Genomic DNA, 15885 nt, shown 5'->3' with positions numbered 1-15885 from the left:
CTCTCTCCCAAGTCTACATACATTTATCAAACACTGTGACCCATTCAGAGGTCTGTAACATGAGGGCCTGCTTGTTGGGGTTTCTGTCCTGCCCAGTTCCCACAGCCAGTAAGTCCCAAAGAAAATCACACAAGGGTTTCCATAAGTTATAAACTGATTGGCCCATTATCTCAGGCTTTGTATCAGCTCTTATAACTTATATTAGCCCATTATTCTAGTATAAGTTAGCCACATGGCTCAGTATCTTTTTCAGCAGGGCAGGTCACATCCTGCTTCTTTCGTGTCTGGGCAGGACTGCTGGAAGAGCTTCCTTCACAGAATTCTCCTGTTCTCATTGCCCCACCTCTACTTACTGTCTGGTTGTCCTACCTATACTTCCTGCCTGGCTACTGGCCAATCAGCATTTATATAAAACATAATTGACAGAATACAGAATTGTCCTACACCATATATGTAATTTTACTATGTTAAAGTTAAAGCCTTCCTTTTTGTTTAAGCAGAAAAGGGGAAATGGTGTAGGAGGTTCTTCTGTTCATGTGTTGCTTTCATTGGTTAATGAATAAAAAAAACTGCCTTGGTCTAATAGGGCAGAACCTTGGTAGGCGGAGAAGACAGAACTGAATTCTGGGAGGAAGAATGCAGAGTCAGGGAGAGCCACCACCATGGAGAGATGGATGATAGGAATTTTACCCGGTAAGCCACTGGCACATGGCAATACACAGATTAATGTAAATGGGTTAAATTAAGATGTAAGAATTAGCCAATAAAAAACTAGAGCTAATGGCCAAGCAGTGTTTTAATGAATACTGTTTCTGTGTGGTTATTTCAGGGTAAGTTAGCTGGGTGGCTGGGACAAAGGGTCACCCTTCTCGTGCAACAGAAGTCTTTGTCATCTGAATCTGTCTTTATTGCATATGTGTAATTATTTTCTGACTAGAAAAGCCTTTTTTTAAAAACGTTAAGCAGGGGTGGCTAGAACTAAGGCTTCTTTGTCTTTTGGCTCTGAGCAGGCCAACACAGTGGAGGTATGTTTACCACCAGCTCTCTGCTCCAGCTACAGGGATGCAGTGGGTCGAGTTTGCTATCAAACTGTACCATTCTGATCACAAATCCCATTTAAATGCTCCATAGTTGGACCTCTCAAAAGAGTCAGAATTTTTTGTGCCAGCAGGAACCAGGAAGCCTACTCCTAAAGAAGCCTTTGCTGCCAATACTGAGTCAGGGAAGCCTCTCTTAAAGGAGCCTCAATACACCGGCTCACAACCAGCAAACAGAGCACATCTGAAAAAATATACAGCAACCAAGAAGCTGTGCTGAACTCTGTTTTTTTTTTTGTGTGTGTGTGTCTAAAATTCCTTCCAAAGTTTTCTCCAGTTTTATGTAAATGTAGTTGCCCCACATTGGTGCAATATTTTGTAGGTGGAGACTGCTCATTCATTTCCTGGTCACCCAGACCCAAATAAAAACACAGAAACTATGTTAATTACAAGACTATTTGGCCAATAGTTTATGCATATTTCTCACTAACTCTTACATCTTGAATTAACCAATTTCTATTCATCTATATGTAGTGATGAGGCGAGAAGGCCTGCTTTTCATCCAGCCCAGCTCCCACATGGCTAGCTTAGCCGTGGAAATAACAACACACAAATTGTATTCTTTTAAACACTGCCTGGTCCATTAGCTCTAGCCTCTTACTGGCTAACTCTCACATCTTGATTAACCCATTTCTATTAATGTGTGTAGCACCACGAGGTGGTGGCTTACTGGGAAGATTCTAACTTGCATCCATCTCGGAGAGGAGAGCTATGGTGTCTGCCTCACTGCCTTCTACCCAGCATCCTGTTCTGTTTACTCCACCTACCTAATTTTCTGTCCTATCAAAGGGCCAAGGCAGTTTCTTTATTAACCAATGAAAATAACACATAGACAGGTGACCCTCCTCCATTATCTATATATCGCCACAAGGCTCGTGATTTACCAGCAAGGTTCTCCAGCATTTGTCTCTTTCAGCAGCTACATGATGTCTCCTTGATTCTGCCTACTTTCTCTCTATAATTCTGTTCAGATTTCCTGCCTGACTTTACTAAGCCATTGGCCCAAATAGCTTCTTTAATAACTAATAGTAATAAAACATATTCATTGCATACAAAGAGGAATTCCACATCAGTGAGCCACAGGATGGAGGTGGGAAGTAGGTGGAAAATGACAAGTTTGACCAATGACTTTCTTTCAAACAGATGACATTGATTAACTCAAACTGTTTTTATTCATAGAAATGCTAATGCACTCAAGCATGAGCAGTTACAATACATTTCTCTTTAGTCATTTTGAAGAACCATTAACATTTACTTTTTAGTTTCTCTTTTTCTATTTTAATTTATCTTACATACTAACCTCAGTTCTTCCAGAAATCCACAAGGATGACCCCCAACTATGATCCTTAGCAAAAGAGGAGAGAGGATCTGATCTTAACTTAACCTGTAGTTAGATTTATGAATATCTTAAATATCACCATAGAACCTTCATACAGCAACTAATGGAAACAGAAGCAGTGACCCAAATCAGAGTACTGAACTGAGCTCTCAAAGTCCAGTTAAAGAGTGTGAGGAATTAGAATATGAGCAAAGAGGTCAAGACCATGAAGGCTTCATCCACTGAAACAGTCTACCTGAGCTAATGGGAATTCACTGACTCCAGCTGCACTGGGAAGGAACAAGCATAGGACCAAATTAGTCCCACTGATTGTGGTTAACAGTTGCATGACTTGGGCAGACTGATGGTCACTGGCAGTGGCACCAGGATTTATCCCTACTGCAGGTACTGGCTTTTTAGGAACCTATTCTTTTTGAATGGTACATTACTCAGCCTATATAGAGTAGGGAGGGCCTTCTCCATCTCTTCTGATTGATTTTAGTTTAAAATCTATTTTGTTAGGTATTAGGATAGCTACACCTGCTTGGTTTTTAGGTCTATTTGATAGGAAAAACTTTTCCCAATCCTTTACTCTGAGGTATTTCTGTATAGTGCAAACTGAAACATGCACATTTCACATTGTGCTTTTCTTTTCTCTTTTTTCTTTTTTATGGAGCTTATGCAGTGTGATCCAGTTGTTTTCCATCCTTTGACTGTGCTGACCTAGGGAACATTGGTCATATCAAACATTTTAGAAAGACCACTCTTTTAATTGAATTAACTTTACAATTTTTATATGCATGTGCTTTCTTAAACAACCTGAAATTAGTAATACTTTGTCATGTACTATACTGTTCCCAATCATTGCAGTGTCCTCAGTTGGTGGAATATTTGGGTAGGGTTGGGAGATGTAGCCTTATTGGAGGAAGCATGTCACATGACTGAGCAAATGTGTATCTGTAGTAGGATTAAGCATCCTTTGGTATATGCCTAGGAGTGCCTTATCTGAATCCTGAGGTAAAGCTATTTAGAGCACCTTGAGTAACTGCTACACTGCTTTTCTTTAGTGAATGTACAAGAACAAATTATTGGTGGTAGTTTGTACTCTAACCAGCAATGGATGAGTGTTTGTTCTCCTTCCTTCACATCCCCCTAACACAAGCTATCTTTTTTTATTGAACTTGGTGGCTGTCTTATTCAAGTCACCACATACATATACTCCAGGATAAACATATTAAACATACACTTTGAAGCTAGCATCGATTTATGAAAGAAAATACTTGGTATTTGTCCATTCTTGCCTGATTGACCCCACTCAGTATAATTTTTTTTGTCAGTTCCACTCATTTTCTTGCAAAGGTCATGATTTAAGTTTTGTTCTCTAACTGAGTAATATTTCATTTTGTACATGTATGGCATTTTTGTTAACTAATTTACAGTTACCAGATAGCTAAGTTAACTTCATTTCCTACCTATTACAAGTAGGTAGCAATGATCATGGACGTGTGTCTTCATAGTAAGCTATAAAGCCTTTTGAGTATATCCATGAATAGTATAATCAAAATACATGGTAGAGGTTTTCTTTTCTTTTTTTTTATCTTCAGGACTCATCTCTACATTATCTGTGTGCACTTGTACTCCCAATAAATGTGTAAACTTGTATAAAAGTTTCTCTTTCATCACCTCCATACCAGCATTTTCTGTTATTTCTTTCCAGATTGTTGACATTCTAACTAGAGTGAAAGAGGATCTTAAGTTGGTTTTAATACACATTTCCCTGATGGTTAAGGAAGTTGAAAATTTTATAAAGTATTTAGTAATAATTTGTATTTCTTCTTTTGAGAATATTTAGTTCATCCAATGACCCATTTTCAATTGACTTAATTATCTTCTTGGTGTTTAATTTTTCCCTTTTTAAAATATTCTAGACACATGTATATTGGGCAAAGATATTCTCTCATTCTGTGATGGGGTTGTCTGTCCACTCACTTCACATCATAGTGGAAACAATTAGTTGAAAGGGATTCTTTTTTTTAATAATGTCTAAACACCCTCCCCATGTTTAATTAATTAGCTCATGTGGCTAATTCATAGACCTGTTATGTATTAGGTCAGGAACAGCATTACAATTTTTAAAAAGTTGTAGAGATGTTAGGGATGAAAGGAGTATACCACAACAAAACAAAAAACAAAACAAGAAGAACCACATTTAGTCAAGATCATGTTAAATGTGAGCGGGGGAGGTTTAAAAGCATTCCCACTAAGATCAAATAGAAAGGGGTGTACACACATACACCTATTCAATTTAGTACTTAAAGTCTCAGCTAAAACAATAAAACAGTAGAAGGCATTAAAAGGGTTAGAAGCAGGAAAAAGAATAAAGGTATCCATATTTATAGATGATGATTGTTTCCAAAAGAGATGCTACTCTACAAACGTTTTAGAGCTGAAAATTTCAGCAAAGTAGAATGATTAATAATAAACATAGAATCAAATAACCATTCTATTCACCAATGACAATCATATGGTAATTTAAAAATATAGGAGGATATAATGCCCTTCAAAGTAGACTCACATACACACAGAGAGACACAATATTGGAATAAACATAGCAGAAAAAATATATGACAACAGGAGGGATTGCCGTCATTACCTAGATTGCAAGTTACAACTGATTCCAATTACTAGACACTAAATTAGGTTGAGATGAATATACTTGAATATGTACTGACACAGTCTTTGGCAAAAGAACCCCATGTAAAGTTGTTTCTCTACATTGAGGTTCTTTTACAGGTAGATAAAGTTCCCAATCTAAAATTTGGGAATAATTTCTCAATAATGAGAGAAATACCAACCAAAAGAATTTAAAAAGGAAGACAATGATTATTAGTCAACTTGGGAAATAAATGTATGGCTACCTGATTAAATAAGTAAACAGTGGTTCAATGAATGAAATTCCCCAACTCTGTGAATAATGAAACGATCAGAGAGTACTTTGTCCCTTCTCAGAAGTCTCAGAGACTCATGTGTTCAAATTCGTAGACCATGTACAGTTGCTCACTGGACCATTACAGGGTTATAGCAGTTGCTTCCTCCCAGGGGAAAATCCACAGCACAGAGCACAGGGCCTCCCTGAATCTGCCTCTCACAGTGTAACTGCTCTGAGAGCTGAGGACCAGGTGGCAAAGGCTGTAACAGCTCATGTTTACACAATCCACAGCAGAAAGATCTCACAGGGAAGAACATTCTTGGTGATGGGAACCTACAGTATTACACACAACATATCAAAACCACAGAACTTAGAATTAGTCTATGGATATTTCAATAGATTAAGAAATCAGCTCCACAAAGTCCGTTCATACATTAGGGTTAGATTCTGGTCCCACTGCCAGTGGCATACTCCTTAATCCACACTTTTGTCCCCTGCGTTCAGGGGACCTAGTTTGGCACCATGCGTGTTCCCAGTTGTCAGTGAGCTCTCACTAGCTCAGGTCAGCGGATTCTGTGGGTTTCTCCAACATGGTCTTGACCCCTTTGATCATATTATTGCTCCTCTATCTCTTTATGAAGAGATACCTTGCTCAGCCTAGGCTCAGGGGTAGAGGTAGGGAATGGGCTGAACCTGCAACAAGTAGTTGATGAGACAGACTTAGTTGAATTCTCAGGGGAGGCCTTATCCTCTCTGAAAAACAAATGGGGTGGGCTGGGGGAAAGGTGGGAGAAGTGAGAGAAGGGGAGGGAGGGGGAAATGATATTGGTATACATATATATATATATATGTATATATATATGAAATCAAGTGAACAGCAAAATAAACATAACCTTTGGTCTTGATGGCTATGGGCCCTCTACCTTCTAGCCAGCAGAGGGCACTGTAAGACATTCTATGTTTGCAGTGGATTGATCACGGCTAAGGGCCATTTATTCATATGTTATATGAAGGGAGTAGGCAAAAGCACCTAGGCCTGAGTGCTGCATTTTGATTTCAGACACCATTTTACCTGCAGTGTGAAATAAGGTTCAGGTTCCCAAACCCTAGGTGAGTTCAGAACTTTCCAATGGCTGATCAAACTCCTTCCTAAACCATAGAAATAGTTGTTATGCAACTTTAGTTCTTTAGAAACTCTATGGCTGTTCCCAACAGCAGAAAGAAAACATGAATCTGATTGGTGGACTGAAAGGCTTGCATTGTATATTGATTGACCATGATGGAACACTCAAGGACACCCATAATCTCTAAATAGTGATTGGTAAAAATTGTTTCTGTAACTTGGTAACAAATGTTTGTGAATTTTATGCTAACAAGACCCACTCTGCCCCTGTTCAGGACTGTTAGGAGAAACAAGGCTCCAGAGTTTTTGTCCTGTAGCCCTGATTGATCAGTGACCCACTAATGAGGTAAATTATTAAATTAAATAAAATCTTTTGAACCCATAAATATTTTCTAACTCCTTCCTCATGGTTCATAATGGGCTATATGTAACACATAAAGGAGATGCCATTGGCTCATTGATTAGGAATCAGTAGCTGTATCTTATCTACCCTGAAAGCTGACCTTCATGTTATTCAGCATGTGCTTCTTCCTGAGTGGTCCCCAGTGTATAAATAAACCTAGATTCTCCGCATTCCATCTGAACTGGTGAGTGAATGCGGACCCTGGGGCAACCTGCCCTGGAAGAGAGCACAGACCCCCTCCCCCCAGCTCCCTCTGCAGGCTTGCTTCTGCTTCTCCCACTCCTGTCTCTCCCAAGTTTTCCCTAGTGCTCTCAGGTGTCCTGCTCCTGTTCTAAGGCCACCCACCCAAAGGGGTCAGACTCTGGCCTCCAGGCAGGTCTGAGGATCCCTGCGGAGGGGTGCAGGCTCCTTCAGATTGTGCTGCCAGGTTCGCTGTGTGGTATTCCATCCCGCCCTGCCCCCACCTTGGCCCTTTTGTCTGGGCTGCGACCGACCCTGGGCTGCCTGGAATCCCTGATCCTGTGCCCTGACATTCCATCTGAACTGGTGAGTGAATGCGGACCCTGGGGCAACCTGCCCTGGAAGAGAGCACAGACCCCCTCCCCCCAGCTCCCTCTGCAGGCTTGCTTCTGCTTCTCCCACTCCTGTCTCTCCCAAGTTTTCCCTAGTGTTCTCAGGTGTCCTGCTCCTGTTCTAAGGCCACCCACCCAAAGGGGTCAGACTCTGGCCTCCAGGCAGGTCTGAGGATCCCTGCGGAGGGGTGCAGGCTCCTTCAGATTGTGCTGCCAGGTTCGCTGTGTGGTATTCCATCCCGCCCTGCCCCCACCTTGGCCCTTTTGTCTGGGCTGCGATCCTGGGCTGCCTGGAATCCCTGATCCTGTGCCCTGACATCCCATCTGAACTGGTGAGTGAATGCGGACCCTGGGGCAACCTGCCCTGGAAGAGAGCACAGACCCCCTCCCCCCAGCTCCCTCTGCAGGCTTGCTTCTGCTTCTCCCACTCCTGTCTCTCCCAAGTTTTCCCTAGTGCTCTCAGGTGTCCTGCTCCTGTTCTAAGGCCACCCACCCAAAGGGGTCAGACTCTGGCCTCCAGGCAGGTCTGAGGATCCCTGCGGAGGGGTGCAGGCTCCTTCAGATTGTGCTGCCAGGTTCGCTGTGTGGTATTCCATCCCGCCCTGCCCCCACCTTGGCCCTTTTGTCTGGGCTGCGACCGACCCTGGGCTGCCTGGAATCCCTGATCCTGTGCCCTGACATTCCATCTGAACTGGTGAGTGAATGCGGACCCTGGGGCAACCTGCCCTGGAAGAGAGCACAGACCCCCTCCCCCCAGCTCCCTCTGCAGGCTTGCTTCTGCTTCTCCCACCCCTGTCTCTCCCAAGTTTTCCCTAGTGTTCTCAGGTGTCCTGCTCCTGTTCTAAGGCCACCCACCCAAAGGGGTCAGACTCTGGCCTCCAGGCAGGTCTGAGGATCCCTGCGGAGGGGTGCAGGCTCCTTCAGATTGTGCTGCCAGGTTCGCTGTGTGGTATTCCATCCCGCCCTGCCCCCACCTTGGCCCTTTTGTCTGGGCTGCGACCCTGGGCTGCCTGGAATCCCTGATCCTGTGCCCTGACATTCCATCTGAACTGGTGAGTGAATGTGGACCCTGGGGCAACCTGCCCTGGAAGAGAGCACAGATCCCCTCCCCCCAGCTCCCTCTGCAGGCTTGCTTCTGCTTCTCCCGTTCCTGTCTCTCCCAAGTTTTCCCTAGTGTTCTCAGGTGTCCTGCTCCTGTTCTAAGGCCACCCACCCAAAGGGAGTGCAGGCTCCTTCAGATTGTGACGCAAAGAATAGGTCCTCCTCTGGCACTGGGGAGATCCAACCAGTTTCAGTCACAGCAAAGATTGGTCTAGGACACCAAACGCCTCCGGGCTCCTTTTGAAGGAAGAGATGGGCAGGCGTCAATGCAGGAGCTCCTCCAACAACATGAAAGGCAACATGACATCACCACAAGCCAGACATCCCGAAACAACAAGATTTGAACACCCTACCCCAGAAGATATAGAAGAAACCGACCTTAAACAATACTTTATGAAAATAATAGAGGACCTTAAACCGGAGGTAAAAAACTGCCATAAAGAAATGGAGATAACAAACAAAAAGGTAGACGAAATAAATAAATCACTCAAAGACACTCAAGAAAAACAAGAAAAACAAGAAAAAGCAATCAAACAGGTAAGGGAAACAGTACAAGACCTGATAAATGAAATGGAGGTATTGAAGAAAACACAATCTGAGGTACGACTGGAAATGGAAACTCTGAGTAAACGAACAGAAACTTCAGAGACAAGTATTTCCAACCGAATACAAGAGATGGAAGAAAGAATCTCGGACTCTGAAGATACTATAGAGGAAATAAACTCACAGATTAAAGAACTAAACAAATCTAACAAATTCTTAACACAAAACAATCAGGAAATCTGGGACACCATGAAAAGACCAAACCTAAGAATAATTGGGGTAGAAGAAGGAGAAGAATTACATCTCAAAGGCCCAGAAAACATATTCAACAAAATTATAGAAGAAAACTTCCCCAACCTAAAGAAGGATGTTCCTATGAAGGTACAAGAAGCCTACAGAACACCAAATAGACTGGATCAAAAGAAAGCATCCCCACGCCATATAATAATCAAAACACAAAACATACAGAATAAAGAACAGATATTAAGAGCTGCAAAGGAAAAAGGTCAAGTAACATATAAAGGGAAACCTATCAGAATTACACCTGATTTCTCAATGGAAACCATGAAAGCCAGAAGAGCTTGGATAGATGTGCTACAGACACTAAGGGAACATGGATGCAAGCCTAGACTATTATACCCAGCAAAGCTTGCGTTCACCATTGATGGAGAAAACAAGATATTCCAGGACAAAAACAGATTTAAACAATACGCAGCCACAAATCCAGCCTTGCAGAAAGTAATAGAAGGAAAATCACAAACCAAGGAGTCCAACAATGCCCACAATAACTCAGGCATCTAGCGACCCTTCACCAGCACAACTAGAAGAAGGGAAACACACAAACTCTACTACTAAAAATGACTGAAGTTAACAACCACTGGTCATTAATATCACTTAATATCAATGGACTCAATTCACCTATAAAAAGGCACAGGCTAAGAGACTGGATACGAAAACAGAATCCAACATTTTGCTGTTTACAAGAAACACACCTCAACCACAAAGACAGACACCTACTCAGAGTAAAGGGTTGGGAAAAGGTTTATCAAGCAAATGGCCCTAAGAAACAAGCGGGTGTGGCCATACTAATTTCCAACAAAGTTGACTTCAAACTAAAATCAATCAGAAGAGATGGAAAGGGACACTTTATACTCATAACAGGGAAAATCCATCAGAATGAAGTCTCAATCCTGAATATCTATGCCCCTAATATAAAAGCTCCCACTTATGTAAAAGAAACACTTCTAAAACTCAAGGCAGCCATCAAACCACACACACTAATAGTTGGAGACTTCAACACTCCTCTCTCACCAATGGACAGGTCAATCAGACAGAAACCTAACAGAGAATTGAAAGACTTATTGGAGGTAATGAACCAAATGGACTTTACAGACATCTATAGAACATTCCACCCAAATAGGAAAGAATATACCTTCTTCTCTGCGGCTCATGGAACCTTTTCGAAAATTGACCATATACTTGGTAACAAAGCAAACTTCCACAGTTACAAAAAAATATTAGTAACCACCTGTGTCTTATCGGATCACCATGGATTAAAATTAGAATTCAACAACAATGCTACCCCCAGAAAGCCCACAAACTCATGGAAACTGAACAGTCAACTACTGACCCACACCTGGGTCAAGGAAGAAATAAAGAAAGAAATTAAAGTCTTTCTTGAATTTAATGAAAACAAAGACACAACATACGCAAACCTATGGGACACAATGAAAGCAGTGCTAAGAGGAAAGTTCATAGCACTAAGTGCCCACTTAAAGAAAACGGAGAAAGCACTCATTGGTGACTTAACAGCACACCTGAAAGCTCTGGAAAAAAAGAAGCAGACTCACCTAGGAGAAGTAGAAGACTGGAAATAATCAAACTGAGGGCTGAAATCAACAAAATAGAAACACAGAAAACAATCCAAAGAATCAATGAAACAAGAAGCTGGTTCTTGGAGAAAATCAACAAGATTGACAAACCCTTAGCCAAACTAATCAAATGGCAGAGGGAGAACATGCAAATTAATAAGATCAGAAATGAAAAAGGGGACATAACCACAGACACAGAGGAAATTCAGAGAATCATCAGATCTTACTACAAAAGCCTGTATGCCACAAAATTGGAAAATGTAAAAGAAATGGACAGTTTTTTAGATAAATACCATATACCAAAGTTAAACCAGGACCAGGTAAATGCTCTAAATCGTCCTGTTAGTCGCGAAGAATTAGAAACTGTTATCAGAAACCTCCCTACCAAAAAGAGCCCAGGACCAGATGGTTTCAATGCGGAATTCTACCAGAACTTCCAAGAAGACCTAATACCTATACTACTTAAGGTATTTCATAATATAGAAACACAAGAGTCACTGCCAAATTCCTTCTATGAAGCTACAGTTACCCTGATACCTAAACCACACAAAGACTCTACCATGAAAGAGAATTACAGGCCAATCTCACTCATGAACATTGACGCAAAAATTCTCAATAAAATACTGGCAAACCGAATCCAAGAACACATTAGAAAAATTATCCATTACGATCAAGTAGGCTTCATCCCAGAGATGCAGGGCTGGTTCAACATACGAAAATCTATCAATGTAATCCATCATATAAATAAACTGAAGGAAAAAAACCATATGGTCATCTCATTAGATGCTGAAAAAGCATTTGACAAAATTCAGCACCCTTTTATGATAAAGGTCTTGGAGAGACTAGGGATACAAGGGTCATTCCTAAATATAATAAAAGCTATTTACAGCAAGCCGACAGCTAACATCAAATTAAACGGAGAGAAACTCAAGGCTATCCCACTAAATTCAGGAACACGACAAGGCTGTCCACTCTCTCCTTATCTCTTCAATATAGTGCTTGAAGTTCTAGCAATAGCAATAAGACAACATAAGGGAATCAAGGGGATTCAATTTGGAAAGGAAGAAGTTAAACTTTCATTATTTGCAGATGATATGATAGTATATATAAGCGACCCCAAAAACTCCACCAAAGAACTCCTACAGCTGATAAACTCCTTCAGTAACGTGGCAGGTTACAAGATCAACTCCAAAAAATCAGTTGCCCTCCTATACACAAAGGATAAGGAAGCAGAGAGGGAAATCAGAGAAGTATCACCTTTCACAATAGCCACAAATAGCATAAGATATCTGGGAGTATCTCTAACCAAGGAAGTGAAGGATTTATTTGACAAGAACTTTAAGTCTTTGAAGAAAGAAATTGAAGAGGATACCAGAAAATGGAAGGATCTCCCCTGCTCGTGGATTGGGAGGATCAACATAGTAAAAATGGCAATTCTACCAAAAGCAATCTATAGATTCAATGCCATCCCAATCAAGGTCCCATTAAAATTCTTCACAAAGATTGAGAGGACAATAATCAACTTTATATGGAAAAACAAGAAACCCAGGATAGCCAAAAAAATCTTATACAATAAAGGTTCGTCTGGAGGCATTACCATCCCTGACTTCAAACTCTATTACAAAGCTACAGTATTGAAAACAGCTTGGTACTGGCATAAAAACAGAGAAGTTGACCAATGGAATCGTATAGAAGACCCGGATCTTAAACCACAAACCTATGAACACCTGATCTTTGATAAAGGAGCCAAAAGTACACAATGGAAGAAAGAGGGCATCTTCAACAAATGGTGCTGGCATAACTGGATGTCAACCTGTAGAAGATTGAAAGTGGATCCATATCTATCACCATGCACAAAACTCAAGTCCAAATGGATTAAAGACCTCAATATTAATTTGAATACATTGAGCTTGATAGAGGAGAAAGTGGGAAGTACTCTACAACAAATGGGCACAGGGAACCGTTTCCTGCGCATAACCCCAGCTGCACAGACATTAAGGGCAACATTGAATAAATGGTACATCCTGAAGTTGAGCAGCTTCTGTAAAGCAAAGGACATTGTCACTAAGACACAAAGGCAGCCTACTGACTGGGAAAAGATCTTTACCAACCCTGCAACTGACAAAGGTCTGATCTCTAAAATATATAAGGAACTCAAGAGACTAGATGGTAAAATGCCAATTAACCCAATTAAAAAATGGGGCGCTGAACTGAACAGAGAATTCTCAACAGAAGAAGTTCGAATGGCCAAAAGACACTTAAGGTCATGCTCAACCTCCCTAGCTATCAGGGAAATGCAAATCAAAACAACTTTGAGATATCATCTTACACCTGTCAGATTGGCTAAAATCCAAAACACCAATAATAACCTTTGCTGGAGAGGTTGTGGGGTAAGGGGTACACTCATCCATTGCTGGTGGGAATGCACACTTGTGCAACCACTTTGGAAAGCAGTGTGGCGGTTTCTCAGGAAATTCGGGATCAACCTACCCCAGGACCCAGCAATTCCACTATTGGGAATCTACCCAAGAGATGCCCAATCATACAACAAAAGCATATGCTCATCTATGTTCATAGCAGCATTATTTGTAATAGCCAGATCCTGGAAACAACCTAGATGCCCTTCAGTGGAAGAATGGATGAAGAAACTGTGGAATATATACATGCTAGAATACTACTCAGCGGTAAAAAACAATGACATCTTGAATTTTGCAGGCAAATGGATGGAAATAGAAAACACTATTCTGAGTGAGATAACCCAGACCCAAAAAGATGAACATGGGATGTACTCATTCATATTCGGTTTCTAGCCATAATTAAAGGACATCGAGCCTATGAATTTGGGATCCTTGAGAAGATAATAAGAAGGTGAACTCCCAAAAAAAGATATAGTAATCCTCCTGGATATTGGAAGTAGACACGATCGCCAGGCAAAATTGGGAACTTGAGGGTTGGGCGAGACTGGGCCAAGGGAAGATGGGGAGAGAAAAGTGTGAAGGGGAGAATGGGGGGAGCTCGGAAGAATGGGGTGCTTGGGATATAGGAAGGGTGGATATGGGAGCAGGGAAGCATATATCTTAATTTAAGGAGCTACCTGAGGGTTGTCAAGAGACTTGACCCTAGAGGGGTTCCCAGGTTTTCAGGGAGACGCCCCCAGTTAGTTCCTTGGGCAGCTGAGGAGAGGGAGCCTGAAAAGGCCAGTTCCTATAGCCATACTGATGAATTTCTTGCATATCACCATAGAACCTCCACCTGACGATAGATGAAGAAAATGACAGAGCCCCACATTGGAGCACCGGATTGAGCTCCCAAGGTCCTGATGAGGAGCAGAAGGAGAGAGAACATGAGACAGAAAGTCAGGACCGTGAGGGAACCTCCATCTGGCGACAGATGGGGATGGTGACTGAGCCCCACATTGGAGCACTGGACTGAGCTCCCAAGGACCTGATGAGCAGCAGAAGGAGCGAGAACATGAAGGAGAAAGTCAGGAACTAGAGGGGTGCGTTCACTCATGGAGACGGTGGGACAGAACTAATGGGAGATCACCAACCCCAGTTGGAATGGGACTGATGGATCATGCGACCAAACCCGTCTCTCTGAATGTGGCCAACAATGGGGGCTGACTGAGAAGCAAAAGACAATGATGCTGGGCTCTGGTTCTTCTGCATGGACGGGCTCTGTGGGAGCCTTCTCAGCTTGGTCGATCACCTTCCTGGACCGCGGGGGAGTTGGGAGGAACTTGGTCTTAGCATAGAGTGGGGAACTCTGATGGCTCCTTGGCCTTGAGAGGGAGGGAGGGGAGGTATGGGTGGAGGGGAGGGGAGGGAAGGGGGAGAAGGGGGGGAGGGAAGGGTGAGGAGGAGGGGAGGGAAGGGGGAGGAGGAGGGAAGCAGATGGAAATTTTTAAATGTGAAAAAAAAATTATTAGAAAAAAAAAGAAAGAAATAAAAATATTTAAAAAAAAATAAATAAACCTAGATTCTCCTAAGTGTGTGTGAGCTATAACATATATATATATGCATATATATGTTATATATATATATATATATTACACACATATATAATATACATGATAGTTGTATATATAGTGTAATATAATGGTTGCATAATAGCTATTTTATGGTTAGGGAGGAGTTTGATCAGCTATTGGAAAGTTCTGAGCTCACCTCAGGTTTGGGAACCTGAACTTTACTATTTCACACTGCGGGTAGAATGGCGTCTGAAATTAAATGGCAGTACTCAGGCCTAGGTATTTTTGCCTGCTCCCTTCACATAACAATGATCCTTTGAATAAATGGCCCTTAGTGATAAGTTTAGTGTAAATACAGTAAACTAATACTGAAAAGGAGCAGAGGCAAACATGGATGGAAACACATTGCCAGGAAAGGCTCTGTGTCTGGTAGGAGGAAAGGACACAATGAATCCTGAGTAGGAAATCTACACAGTAAGGGTCAGGAGCTATGTCCCTCATACTGTGGACTGTGCCCTTCCTCCTGCTCTTCCCTTAAGTCACAGGTGGGAATGTGTATCAGAAGGTCTCAGTTCCTACTCAGCCTTGTCCATCTAGGTCAACAATCCATGGGAACGTCTACTGCAATCTCTTCTCATACTGTTTGAAGTTTCCTTCTGCTAAGCTGTGCTGACCCAGATACCCTCCCTGTGTATCCTCTGGAGTATCAGCTGTACTTACCTGCAGCCAGAGTAGTGACTTCAGTGTGGTAGCTCTGCTTCTCAGCTTCTAAGAGAATTCAAGACCCCTTGGAATTTTCATGTAGGACCACATGGACTTAAATCTATTTCATGGCTCTGGGGACCCCAGTCACTTATTTGTGTCTATAGAATCCTTGAATATTACAAGGGTGTTGCTCACTCTTGGAATATAGCCTGTGGATGAGGCTGATTATTACTGTCCTCAGTAATAATCTTAA

This window comes from Arvicola amphibius, chromosome 10 (genome assembly GCF_903992535.2).
Source record: "Arvicola amphibius chromosome 10, mArvAmp1.2, whole genome shotgun sequence".
NCBI lineage: Eukaryota > Metazoa > Chordata > Mammalia > Rodentia > Cricetidae > Arvicola > Arvicola amphibius.
The sequence above is the reverse complement of the archived record's forward strand: the minus strand, read 5'-3'. Positions refer to the sequence as shown.